Source organism: Macrobrachium rosenbergii, chromosome 53 (assembly GCF_040412425.1).
Source record: "Macrobrachium rosenbergii isolate ZJJX-2024 chromosome 53, ASM4041242v1, whole genome shotgun sequence".
Classification (NCBI taxonomy): domain Eukaryota; kingdom Metazoa; phylum Arthropoda; class Malacostraca; order Decapoda; family Palaemonidae; genus Macrobrachium; species Macrobrachium rosenbergii.
The window spans coordinates 49148165-49161781 of record NC_089793.1 but is presented as its reverse complement, the minus strand read 5'-3'; the positions used below and the strand labels follow the sequence as shown (position 1 = coordinate 49161781).

At 42.7% G+C, this 13617-nt stretch overlaps 1 protein-coding gene across 1 annotated transcript in view; it reads left to right on the top strand.

Moving 5' to 3' along the window:
- The first annotated feature begins 347 nt into the window (after positions 1-347).
- The window catches only part of LOC136834441 (alpha-(1,3)-fucosyltransferase C-like), a 137837-nt gene continuing 124567 nt past the window's right edge, over positions 348-13617 (top strand). Inside the window, exon 1 of the mRNA XM_067097038.1 lies at positions 348-393. The gene's annotated coding sequence lies outside the window, so the exon portion shown is untranslated. The remainder of the gene's footprint in view (positions 394-13617) is intronic.

Genomic DNA, 13617 nt, shown 5'->3' with positions numbered 1-13617 from the left:
TATTTGACGGAAGGCTCAAGATTTACAGTTTACCCAAGGAATATATATATAAAAAAAATTATTGCAAAATGTTTCCGTGAATTCGGTTAATGTAAAATAGCGATTTCAAGTTTTCTTTGAAATCTAGCGTCATCAGCTATTGTGAGTATGTTTGAGTTCTGAGCTCAGTGAAGCATTCATTTTTTCAATTCAGGTTTTATAGATCATAGAGGGGACCCCATCAACAAGTGTGGCTAGAGACACAGCTGTCGTCTGTTGGTGTAACCAGCTTCCTCTTGCTGTAACCGGTACATATTTCTCTTGAGGAAATTGAGCACAATCCGAAAACGCGTTAGTGACTTTTGTGTCTTTTAAGTGGTGGGTTTCGTACCAAGTTCGTTTTGGTTTACCAAGGTGACTTATTTATTTTTTTCTATCTGAAAACGTCTTGTATCGCAAAATATGATCAGTAATGAAATCCTGTGGGCAAAATGGATAAAGCAATATCTTGTTATCACGAATAATAACAAATAACAAATCTAGCGAACGCGAATCAATAGAAATACGTGGTTTTGGTTGGCCACCTACTCATGCTCTCAGGCTTTACTTTCATTTAACGACTCAACACACTTTTTTTACAGAGAATTTCAAAGTGTTAAGAAAAGGAAAACCGAACTACTGCGTATTCTTCTTTTGATTATGACTTTTACCTCCTGTCATTGTCATATTTTTTGTCTAGAATATAAGTTAATCTACTACCTAGATAACTTTAAAAGGTAGGGCCGGATTTTACAAAATGTTGTGATAAAATTTATTGCTCCAAGAGGAATTGATTCACAATTGGTCTGTATCTAGATCTAAGATTTCTAAGAACTTTGTTTAATGTGTATTGTTTTTATAACTTTCTTGTAGGCTGAATAAACCATTGTGCTTTAATACGTTGAGGTTCTGTATATATATATATATATATATATATATATATATATATATATATATATTTATATATGTATATATATATATATATATATATATATATATATATATATATATATATATATATTTATGTATGTATATATATTTATGTATGTATATATATATATATATATATATATATATATATATATATATATATATATATATATATATATATATATATATATATATATATATATATATATATATGTGTGTGTGTGTGTGTGTGTGTGTGTATGTATGTATGTATGTATGTATGTATGTATGTATGTATGTATATATATATGTATATATATATATGAGAGTATATTATATATATATATATATATATATATATATATATATATATATATATATATATATATATATATATTATATATATATATACATATATATATATATCATATATATATATATATATATATATATATATATATATATGTATATTTATATATATTTTTATGTTTTTCCTGGCAATCTAGTTTGAAATATTTTCTGTGATACAGGTAGCAACAGTTACAGATAATTTAGCCTTGTGATTCCGACTTCGTGGGTCCAGGGAAACACAAAATAAGAGGAAAAAAAAGGGGGAATTCATATGAGCATAAGGCTCTTACTACTGAAGGAAAATATTACGTTAACACGTGGGTAAACTTACAGGAGTATATTCACATAAACAACATTAGTGTGGGAAAGAGGAATGCAAGTAAATTATTGATCCTGAAGGGGATTCCTATGGGATGAATGAAACTGGGGGGATTCCAGACACAGTCCAAGAAGATTCCACGATAGAGGGTCCCTCTGAAATGAGAGATATGCAAATTATATGCCAGTAATGAAAACAGACAAAAGAATAATGAATTGAAGCTGCACTGAGGGGTCCAAAGGGGCTTCGATGAATTAATAATGGCTTAGCACTGCCGACACTCGAGGAGCACGGACATTTGACAAGAGATTCGGTGATTACTGGCACTCAAATTAAGTAAATGTTACGAGGAAAAGCGTGACTGAATGGACGTCTTTACAGAGCACTTTACCATAAGGCAGGTTTGGTTCCAGCGCAGAAGGCGGTCCGTGGATGACTTGCGATTTCCGAGTGCGAGTGCGATCTTCCACGTGGTAGGATGCAGGGGCTTCAACGTAAAGGGCACGATATGGGAACTTCACAAAACGCCAAGCAAATGGAGTGGGTCATTGGTCAGGCCAGCATCAAAGGGAACACGTGGTTGGTGGTTGGAGTGCTCGAAGGAAAAGTATACTTTGAAAGGCCACGTGGTTAGGAGCTAAGGGCATCGTTGGGCCAGGGCATGGCGGTGGTTTGGGGTGTTGTCTTTACACCCAGTCGTCGTCCGCACATCTGAGAGCGAGCCTTGGTCTGTTTGTCGCTTTTATCCCCTCTCCTCTGGGGCAGGGGACACGTCCAGCACATAGGAGTTGAGTCATGTTCAGCTGATGCCCTCAGCAGGGGGGTTTGCCTGTAAAGGACAGCCAGACAGATTCACTTTTGCATCGAAGAAAGGACCTACTTAAAGGGAGTGGCCTACAATCGGTTGCAATCCCCTGTATTCTGACCGTGCGAAGTCGATAGACAGATATGTGTATCGATCGTTCGGCAGGTAAGAAGCAAAAGAAAAGGGAGCAATTTTCTAGCGAATTCTTGCTACTCTTAATAGCTCCCCACACAAGATGATGTACACACCTTCATTCGGGTGTGAACATCGAAATACGCAAGAATGCACGGAAAATTCTTTACTTTACTCTACATTCTGCCTTGCAATGGACTTTACTACTAAAGTATCTATAAAACTCTGTGGCACTACTGTTGATACCATACTGGAACAAATTACTTTAACAGGACATAAGGAAATTTTCAACACTTGCAAAGAGTAATTACTTTGGATTTGGTTACACATTGATAACTTTATAAAGTGACACGAACAATGTGAATTAATTAGGATTATAAGACCACGGTATATGAGGCTTGTGGCAAACAAATGAAAAGAAAGGTTAATGTTCAAGAATTAGAATACATGGTTACTTAATTCTAGATATCCCCTAAATGCATGCGGTTAGTTTGCCTTTCAAACAGCATTGAAATGACGAAATATACTTGAGTTCAATTGACATCGTAATTTACGTCAGTTGGTAGACCCGTGCCAGACTTGGCACCGAATCTCATGACACTCTTATAAAATAAAAAGTGCCTGAAAAGTGGGTAATCAAAGGGAAGTAAAATTATTTCAGCTTAAGTTTTATTTAATCATTTTAAGGGTTCACCATTTTTACTCTACTATGGGTACTTTATGTTAGACTTTTAAGATAAGGAAGCAAAGGAAAAAAAAGGGGTGGGGGGAATGAAGTTCCTGAAATTACAAGAAGGCAAGGGGACGTGCCTCCACCTTCTGGATAGCGGGCCACGCCCCTTGTATTACAAAGGTGGCACTGATTTTATAAGTGCCTTGTGGCACTCATCTAAGTGCAGGAGGTATAAATGAATAACGAAAGAATAAATGGCAAACACAAATTAAACATAAATTTTTGTAACTACAGTAGATGTTGATCAAATATACTCACGTTACATTCCTTAGCCTATAGTAAACAGCTAGGATTATTCTTGGCCCACGACTGCCGCAAGGATAACCAGACGGCGTGACCCCTCTGGTAGGATCATTTTGCCAGAATCTGCAATAATGTCACTGTGCCAAATTGGCACTTATGTAATAATAACTAATGGCGATGGCATATAGCATTTTAAATGCATCATGCTGCGGTAGGCATGAATGGGGAGTTGTAGGGCTTAGTGTCGGCATATCTGTCATGGCACTCTGCAGGAGCAGAAGTGACCCAGGTAAAATGAAGACCTGGGTAAGGCATAAAATAAATGTGATTGATAATCAAAAGTAAGGAAGGGAAAGGTTTGGGGAAGAATAAAGGACATCTTTATAAGAGAGAGAGAGAGAGAGAGAGAGAGAGAGAGAGAGAGAGAAACGAATACTGAAGGGCCCTGACACCCTCTTCTGGATAGAGGTGCCAAAGTCTTCATAGGATAAAATGATGGCACTGGGCCAGGTTGGCACGGGTGCCAGAAGAGCATGGGAGCTCTCTTGAAGCTAACTGGAATAATTAACGTTCGTGGTATTTTCCCCATGGACCCTTCTGACTTTGATGGTTTGTCTTGGCCGGGGAAGCGGTGGAACCGAGCCCGGGGAGGGTATTGGAGTGCCACCTGTGTCGGCTTCCTTGGTGGCTGACGCAGGGACCTTCTTTGCAAGCTCTATCCCGATCTGTCGCAGTTCCTTGAGTTCATCGGCCATTTGAACCACGGCAGAATCATTACTCACTGCTGTGTCTGCGGAGGACTGAGACAGAGAGGAAGTGGTTGGGGAGGGGCGTGAGGGGCTCCCAGGTAGGGATGACCGGCTCAGGCACGGGTTGCGAGGCCGCACCTTTAGGTGAGCTTCCGCTGTGGTCGGCAGGATCCGTCTCCCTTACCGGCACTGGTAGCGGAGCCAAGCCGGGAGAAGTGAGGTGGGTCCTTATTGGGATCTCTTGAATGGAGATCGTGGGCGTGCTCTGGCACTGGCACTAAGGCAGGGGCAGGCACTATTATTTACTTTGGAATTTGCTCATCGTCTGTTACGGACGGAGCTTGGCATGGCTCAGTGCATGCAAGTGGCACTGGCAGAGATTTGTGATCGATTTTGGAATCTCCTGGAGGGAGATCTGATTGGGGCCCTGGCACTGGCAGGGATTGTGGCAACTTAAATGGGGACTGGAAGTCCTGTCCCAGGAGGATGTCATAACCTCTGGGAAGATAGCTTGCTACTGCAAGATTGCAAATTTTAGATATATGAGGTCTTGTGACTCTCACTTGGACAGTAGGGAGTATCATTTTGAATGCGTTGATACCCTCAATTGTGACGAGTTTGTGTCGATTAATTATAGCTCCATAGGGAACTTTGTCTTTCCTTATGAGGGAAATTTGCACGCCAGAGTCGTCAAATGCCTTGACCTGGCGTGCTGGGTATCTACCTCGAGGAGGTGCCACATATATAGGACCCTCGGCTGGAGAGCCTAAGGAATCAGGATTCGTAACTGCCAGGGCGACGGCAGGATTACCGGACTTATTATTTCTAGGGCATTTTGCCCATGAGGGAGAGTGGCCATAAACGTTGCACGCCGTGCAAAAGGTTTGGCTGAAATCTCTTCGCACAGCCCCTGCTGAGGGTGCAGGCGACTTATTAATTGGTTTTCCGGGAGAAAGAGGCTCTATGGATTTATTTCGGCATTGCTCTTTGGAATGCCCGATCTTTTGACAGAACCCGCATACAATGGGTTTCTGTGACTGCCCATTCTTCGGCGGAGGGGCACCTGAAAGGCAGGTGGGGGGATTAATTCTGCGCTGCAGGGAGCTCTCCTGGGTGTGATGAGTATCCCAGGAGTCGGCGATGCGACAGCATTCCACCAATTTCGTAGGCTCCTTCTCCCCTATGTGCATGGCGAGGGCGGGAGGTGAGTAGAGCAAGAAGTGCTCTATCTTCACTTGCTCTTTGGAGTCTGCAAGGGTCTTGGCTCCCACGGATTCAAACCTCTTCGCATGGGCTCGCTCCGACTGGTAGGCCCAATCTGCCCAAGTTTGGCCGACTTCCTTTACTTACCCTCTCCAGCGCCTCCTCCAGCATTCAGGCGTTATCTCATACGCCTTTGTGATGGTTTGGCGCACAACGTCCCAGTCCTCTTGGTCGGCCGCAGGTAAGGCGTTGTAGGCAATCCGTGCCTTCCCACCGAGGAATTTAGTTAATACTAGAGAGAGTTCGGTGGGGGAGAGAATGCAACATTCCAGGACCTTTTCGGCTCTGTCGAGCCATACTTCCGGTTCAGCTTCGGTCCACTTGGGCATAAACGAGTGGGCCTGGCTGAGGGCGCTCATCCCCGAGGCGGGAGCGGGTAGGGGGGATTCTTTCTGCCTCCTTTTCTTTTCTCACTGCCTCCTCTCTTCTCTCTAGGGCCTCCCTCTCTAATCTCGCTGCCTCCCGTTCCGCCTCTTTCCAATCTCCCTGCCTCCCATTCTGCCTCTCTTTCTAATCTTGCTGCCTCCCGTTCTGCCTCTTTTACTAATCTTGCTGCCTCCCGTTCTGCCTTTATCGCATCCATCCTCTCCTGTACCCAGTCTTTTAGATCTTTCCCGGAAAGGCCGAGTTCCTTCCCGGAGTATATGAAGAACTTAAAGTCCTCGCTCTGCTGAGATTTTGGTGACATTTTCCAGGTGGGGTCGACTCAAGTGATACACAAAATTTTCCCAGGCCGTAGGAAGGAGTTGTCCGGGTATAATGAATGCACGCAAATTTCTAACAGAGACTGGCGGTGACTTTACAGTATGAAGGGTTTTCGAACTCTTAGGAACTGGAATTCTTTGGTCTCCCAAGGTACCGACAAAACGGGTTTGATTTGGGGACGACGGTTAACGAATGATTGGTCTCCCAGTTTACCGACGAAGCGGGCTTATTGGGGACTGAATTGGAAATGAAATGGTCTCACCAAATTACCGACGAAGCGGGCTTACTGGGGACTGAATTGGAAATGAAATGGTCTTACCAAATTACCGACGAAGCGGGCTTATTGGGGACTGAATTGGAAATGAAATGGTCTCACCAAATCACCGACGAAGCGGGCTTACTGGGGACTGAATTGGAAATGAAATGGTCTCTTCAAATTACCGACGAAGCGGGCTTACTGGGGACTGAATTGGAAATGAAATGGTCTCACCAAATTGCCGACGAAGCGGGCTTACTGGGGACTGAATTGGAAATGAAATGGTCTCACCAAATTACCGACGAAGCGGGCTTACTGGGGACTGAATTGGAAATGAAATGGTCTCTCCAAATTACCGACGAAGTGGGCTTACTGGGGACTGAATTGAAATGAAATGGTCTCACCAAATTACCGACGAAGCGGGCTTACTGGGGACTGAATTGAAATGAAATGGTCTCACCAAATTACCGACGAAGCGGGCTTACTGGGGACTGAATTGGAAATGAAATGGTCTCACCAAATTACCGACGAAGCGGGCTTACTGGGGACTGAATTGGAAATGAAATGGTCTCACCAAATTACCGACGAAGCGGGCTTACTGGGGACTGAATTGGAAATGAAATGGTCTCACCAAATTGCCGACGAAGCGGGCTTACTGGGGACTGAATTGGAAATGAAATGGTCTCACCAAATTACCGACGAAGCGGGCTTACTGGGGGACTGAATTGGAAATGAAATGGTCTCACCAAATTACCGACGAAGCGGGCTTACTGGGGACTGAATTGAAATGAAATGGTCTCACCAAATTGCCGACGAAGCGGGCTTACTGGGGACTGAATTGAAATGAAATGGGCTCTCCAAATTACCGACGAAGCGGGCTTACTGGGGACTGAATTGGAAATGAAATGGTCTCACCAAATTGCCGACGAAGCGGGCTTACTGGGGACTGAATTGGAAATGAAATGGTCTCACCAAATTGCCGACGAAGCGGGCTTACTGGGGACTGAATTGAAATGAAATGGGTCTCCAAATTACCGACGAAGCGGGCTTACTGGGGACTGAATTGGAAATGAAATGGTCTCACCAAATTACCGACGAAGCGGGCTTCTGGGGACTGAATTGGAAATGAAATGGTCTCACCAAATTGCCGACGAAGCGGGCTTACTGGGGACTGAATTGGAAATGAAATGGTCTCACCAAATTGCCGACGAAGCGGGCTTACTGGGGACTGGATTGGAAATGAAATGGTCTCACCAAATTGCCGACGAAGCGGGCTTACTGGGGACTGAATTGGAAATGAAATGGTCTCACCAAATTGCCGACGAAGCGGGCTTACTGGGGACTGAATTGGAAATGAAATGGTCTCTCAAATTACCGACGAAGCGGGCTTACTGGGGACTGAATTGGAAATGAAATGGTCTCACCAAATTACCGACGAAGCGGGCTTACTGGGGACTGAATTGGAAATGAAATGGTCTCACCAAATTGCCGACGAAGCGGGCTTACTGGGGACTGAATTGGAAATGAAATGGTCTCTCCAAATTACCGACGAAGCGGGCTTACTGGGGACTGAATTGGAAATGAAATGGTCTCACCAAATTACCGACGAAGCGGGCTTACTGGGGACTGAATTGGAAATGAAATGGTCTCACCAAATTGCCGACGAAGCGGGCTTACTGGGGACTGAATTGGAAATGAAATGGTCTCTCCAAATTACCGACGAAGTGGGTTTACGGGAGAGGTTTCCTTTTGTAAGCAAAGAATATTGAAATGATAAAGGCCCCTAGTTTAATGAGTAGACGACACACACAAAAAAAAAATAGCCCCAAACACACGCGCAAAACAAAACAAAAACAAAAACAAAAAAAAGAGAGAGAAAAAAATTTTGCTGGAATGAGCCTGAAGTAAGCAAGAGAAAAGTAAATAAACAAATCCTAGCAATGAATTAACGGCGAGCCCTAGTAGCGGTGCGCTATTTTTAGACACCAGGTAGGGTGGAATGACTTCCACCCTAGCGACGAAGAAATGGGGAATTTATATATGCACAGACGGTAATTTTCCCCGAATGCGAATTGTGTGGGAAAAGAACAAAATTTTTGGGAACCTAAATCAATTCCACGCTTGCCTACCACTCAAATCTATTTGTCTATCTGGAACTTTACCTTCGCTATACCAGAGCGAGAGAGAGAGAGAAAAGAAAATCAGCGCTTCTGGCTGGCTTCATCCCAGGTGGGATAATGTGACTACCCGCCTAACTAGCTTTTGCGATCACGAATCTGTGTAATTTTGAAGGAGGAAATATTGCACTATCCCTCGAAATTGTTAATACCTAAATATCCTATCATAAAGGTCATGCAAGCTGCGTGCAAGGCTTTCAAAATCTAAATTTCGGCGGTTCTCCTCTCTCTTTTTTTTTTTCTTGGCATGCGTCCCTAGTATTTTTCCCTAGGCTCAGTCATGTCTTTAAAATTCCTATGCTAAAATAAACACAATTTACTTACGTGGAATTTCCGGATCTGTGTGCTGGTTTTACACAAAAGGTTCGTAATTGTCTTGTACCCAGCGTAGCTTTGCTAATTGCTGATTTGGCAGATGCAAACCCAAACAAAAGCAGAAAACAAATGGGGGGGGGATGCAACCGCTAAAACGAGAATCTCAGGCAAAAGGTCGCCATTTTTATGTTTTTCCTGGCAATCTAGTTTGAAATATTTTCTGTGAGACAGGTAGCAACAGTTACAGATAATTTAGCCTTGTGATTCCGACTTCGTGGGTCTAGGGAAACAAAACAAAAAAAAAGGGGGGAATTTACATGAGCGTAAGGCTCTTACTACTGAAGGAAAATATTACGTAAACAAGTGGGTAAAATTACAGGAGTATATTTACATAAACAACATTAGTATGGGAAAGAGGAATGCAAGTAAATTACTGATCCTGAAGGGGATTCCTATGGGATGAATGAAACTGGGGGGATTCCAGACACAGTCCAAGAAGATTCCACGATAGAGGATCCCTCTGAAATGAGAGATATGCAGATTATATGCCAGTAATGAAAACAGACAAAAGAATAATGAATTCGAAGCTGCACTGAGGGTGCCAAGGGGCTTCGATGAATTAATAATGGCTTAGCACTGCCGATACTCGAGGAGCACGGACATTTGACAAGAGATTCAGTGATTACTGGCACTCAAATTAAGTAAATGTTACGAGGAAAAGCATGACTGAATGGACGTCTTTATAGAGCACTTTACCGTAAGGCAGACTTGGTTCCAGTGCAGAAGGCAGTCCATGGATGACTTGTGATCTCTGAGTGTGAGTGCGATCATCCATGTGGCAGGATGCAGGGGCTTCAACGTAAAGGGCAAGACGTGGGAACTTCACGAAACGCCAGGCAAATGGAGTGGGTCATCGGTCAGGCCAGCATCAAAGGGAACACGTGGTTGGTGGTTGGAGTGCACGAAGGAAAAGTATACTTTGAAAGGCCACGTGGTTAGGAGCTAAGGGCATTGTTGGGCCAGAGCATGGCGGTGGTTTGGGGTGTCGTCTCTACACCCAGTCGTCTAACGCACATCTGAGAGTGAGCCTTGGTTTGTTTGCCGCTTTTATCCCCTCTCCTCTGGGGCAGGGGGAACGTCCAGCACATAGGGAGTTGAGTCATGTTCAGCTGATGCCCTCAGGGGGGGGTTTGCCTGTAAAGGACAGCCAGACAGATTCACTTTTGCCTCGAAGAAAGGACCTACTTAAAGGGAGTGGCCTACAATCGGTTGTAATCCCCTGTATTCTGACCGTGCGAAGTCGATAGACAGATATGTATATCGATCGATCGGCAGGCAAGAAGAAAAAGAAAAGGGAGCAATTTTCTAGCGAATTCTTGCTACTCTTAATAATATATATATATATATATATATATATATATATATATATATATATATATATATATATATCCCATATATATATATTAGTTAAAAGCAATTGCTTTAGTTGCCTCTATAAGTTTCTTGCAGGTATCTTCATAGTGACCTAGTTTTTTCTGGTGAAAAATATGCAGACTTCCTTCTTCCATTTCTTGTTTTTTGTCGTGACAGCTGTTTCGCCTTTAATGGCATCACAGGCAAAAAAGTGAAGAAATCACAAAAGGGGTAGTCAAGCCCAGCCAAAGAGATAGATGTGGAGTTCAGGGGATACAAAGGAAGGGGTAGGACGTAGGGCTTTTACTTCATAACCTGATAAATTATGATGAAAGTGAAGTAGAAGTTGGAGTCTTTTCTCAATCAGTATAGAAAGTGAATGCCATTATAATACACACAACGCTAACCATACCTGAGGAGATACACACCGGCTCTTCTTCATGCATTACAATTTGAAGATATAAAACAAATGTATCCACTCAGAAGCATGTGATCATATAAACCCCAGATCCTTTAGTTTTCTTAGACCCATGTGGCTTCTCGATGATAATGGTCAGCTCAGCTCTCAGCTCGTTTGCTGCATAATTATAAAATTTATACACATATATATATATATATATATATATATATATATATATATATATATATATATATATATATATATATATATATATATTATAATTTACAAGAAGTTGCTGCACAACAGGCCTCCCCCCCCTCCACCTAATTTACCCTTTGTTTATTGAGAACCGCATGGCCAATTGTATTTGACTTAGAAATCAGAGCACGGTTATCAACATTTCAATCTGTCCTTCTTTTACCTGGAACAGATATTGAGATGACACGGATAAAAAAGGGCAAAGAAAGGAGACTTAATGCCACTCCCTTAGGCAGCTTAGCCCAACTAAGCTGCTTAAAACAGCCTTTCTAAAGGCAGTTTAAGCTGCTGAATTGTCTTACCTTCGCAGGACCGGGGAAGAGGCAATGGAATCACTGGCCACCTGATGAATGACGCATCACGGGCACGACACGGCTGGAGCACTTAAAAGGAAGAGACAGCAGTAGCAGCAGTTAGTCTTGTGAGGAGTTGTAGGGAAAAGCCATTCATGCAGGAGGGGTGATGCAGTTTGCTGAGAGACCATTCATTCTCCCTGTCCGATTCCAGACTCCAGTCTCCAGTCATCCTCGAGGGCACCGCGATACGTGTGATCGTCCCTCGTCCTTCTTCGCCAGAGACCCGCTTCCCCTAAGGTAAAGTGCGAGTAGAGACTTTTCAGTCACAACCGTTTGCCCTTTAGAAAGCTTGGAGTACCAGCATTTCACTTCTGTCCTTGTGCCAGTTTATCCAGTGCCATTTCCAATGTCCTGTGTTCAAGTGTAAAGTGGTCATTCATTCCTCGAGTCTTTGGCACCCTCAGTGCAAACTCGAGTCATATTCAGTGTTATATTGTTCCTTTACTGGCGTGTAATGTGTAAATCTCTCTTGCAGAGGGACCCATTCACAGTGGACTCATCTTGGACTGTGCCTTGCCTTTAGTCAAGACTCCAGTAGAAGGCTCTTCAGGCGTTGCAAGCCCTTTACCAATTTACTTATCCATTTTCCCTTCAAATGCTTTCTTTTGTAAATATAATTCTTTAATTTATCCCAAGTGTTTACGTAACATTTCCTTATGAAGTAGAGCCTTCAGCTCCTAAATTCTCCCCTTTTTCTTATTTTTTTACGATTTCCCTTTACGCAAGTCAGAACTCCAAGGCCAATTAAATAAAGTTTCCGTTGCTGGCCTGTAAAATACCATAAACCCAGGGAAATACGTAAAAATGGCGACCTGGCCTTAGATCTCGATTAGCAGTTGCATTTTCCCCTTTATTGTTGCTTCATTGCATTTTCAACTTGCCAGATCAGCTATTAGCAAAGCTAAGCTGGGTGCGAGACAAATTCCGATCTTGTTACCAAGAGCACAGACCAAGATAGTTCCATGTAAGTAATGTGTTTATCTTAGCAAAATTTTTTTTACAATCGTGACTGTTCCTAGGAATTAGGAATAGGGACGCATGTATTCACTGAGAGAAGAGAACCGCTGTATTAGATTCATTAATGCATGCCTTTCAGGATAGGTAGTTAGGAAATAACCAGTGGTAACCACATTCTTTGCTTCGAGGAATAGTGCGGAATTCCTCTGTGTTAAAATCTTTGCCATATTTTTTTGGTTTCGAGGAATAGTGCGAAAGAAATTCCTCTGTGTTAAATATAACTTTGCATTTCGGATTAGCGAATTATTTAGGCGCAAGTAAATTCCCACGTGGGACAAGACGAAATCAGCTCGCATTGCTCTCTCTCAGGTTAGCTAAAAACTCGAATTAAGTGCTAAGAAAGCGAAATCTGAACTCCGCGTCTAGGGAAAATTATGAGGTAATTTTTACTGTTATCCTCTCGTCCCAGACGGTCTATAAATAGATGGGTGCATTCACACAGAATCTAAAAAAACTCCAGTGATTGTCAGATGACCTTCACCCCCCCACCCACCCCCTGCCCACGTGTGTACCCTCTTTTTCTCTTAGCAAAATTTTTTTTGGGGCGTTTTATCCCGTTAGTAATTTCTAGTCCTAAGAGACTCCTAAAAAATTCTACGTCGCATAAGGCGAGAATTTCTAATTCCTGCGGGAAAACCAATTTCCAAGTCCTAAGAGACTCCATGAAAAATTCTACATCGCATGAGGCGAGAATTTCCCAACCAAATTCCAAGTCTTAAGAGACCACTAAAAATTCTACGTCACATGAGGTGAGAATTTCTAATTCCTGCGGGGAAACCAAGTTCCAAGTCCTAAGAGACACCACGAAAAATCTACGTAGCCCAAGGCAAGAAAATTTCTAATTCCTACGGGAAACCCAGAATCAACTCCTTTTGAGGCATTATATTAGTGTATTTCACACACAATTAAGTCCTTACGGGACTGATCTGATCATTCTAGTTCGTTAGAACAACGCCTTAATTTCACGCCACAGCTGGTCAAGTCCAAGCGTGACATAAAATCCAGTTACGTCTTCTGAGATGCATATTAAAATTCGTTCGCCACGAACAACAACGTCTTACCCAGACATATTAAACTTTAACAAAGTCTCCTCAGACTTATTGATCAACTGTCTTATTCAGACAGATGCATTCTCCAGCAGTCTGAACAATTGAGTGTTTCAGATTCCTGCAATTGAGTCTTTTCAGACAACCTGAGT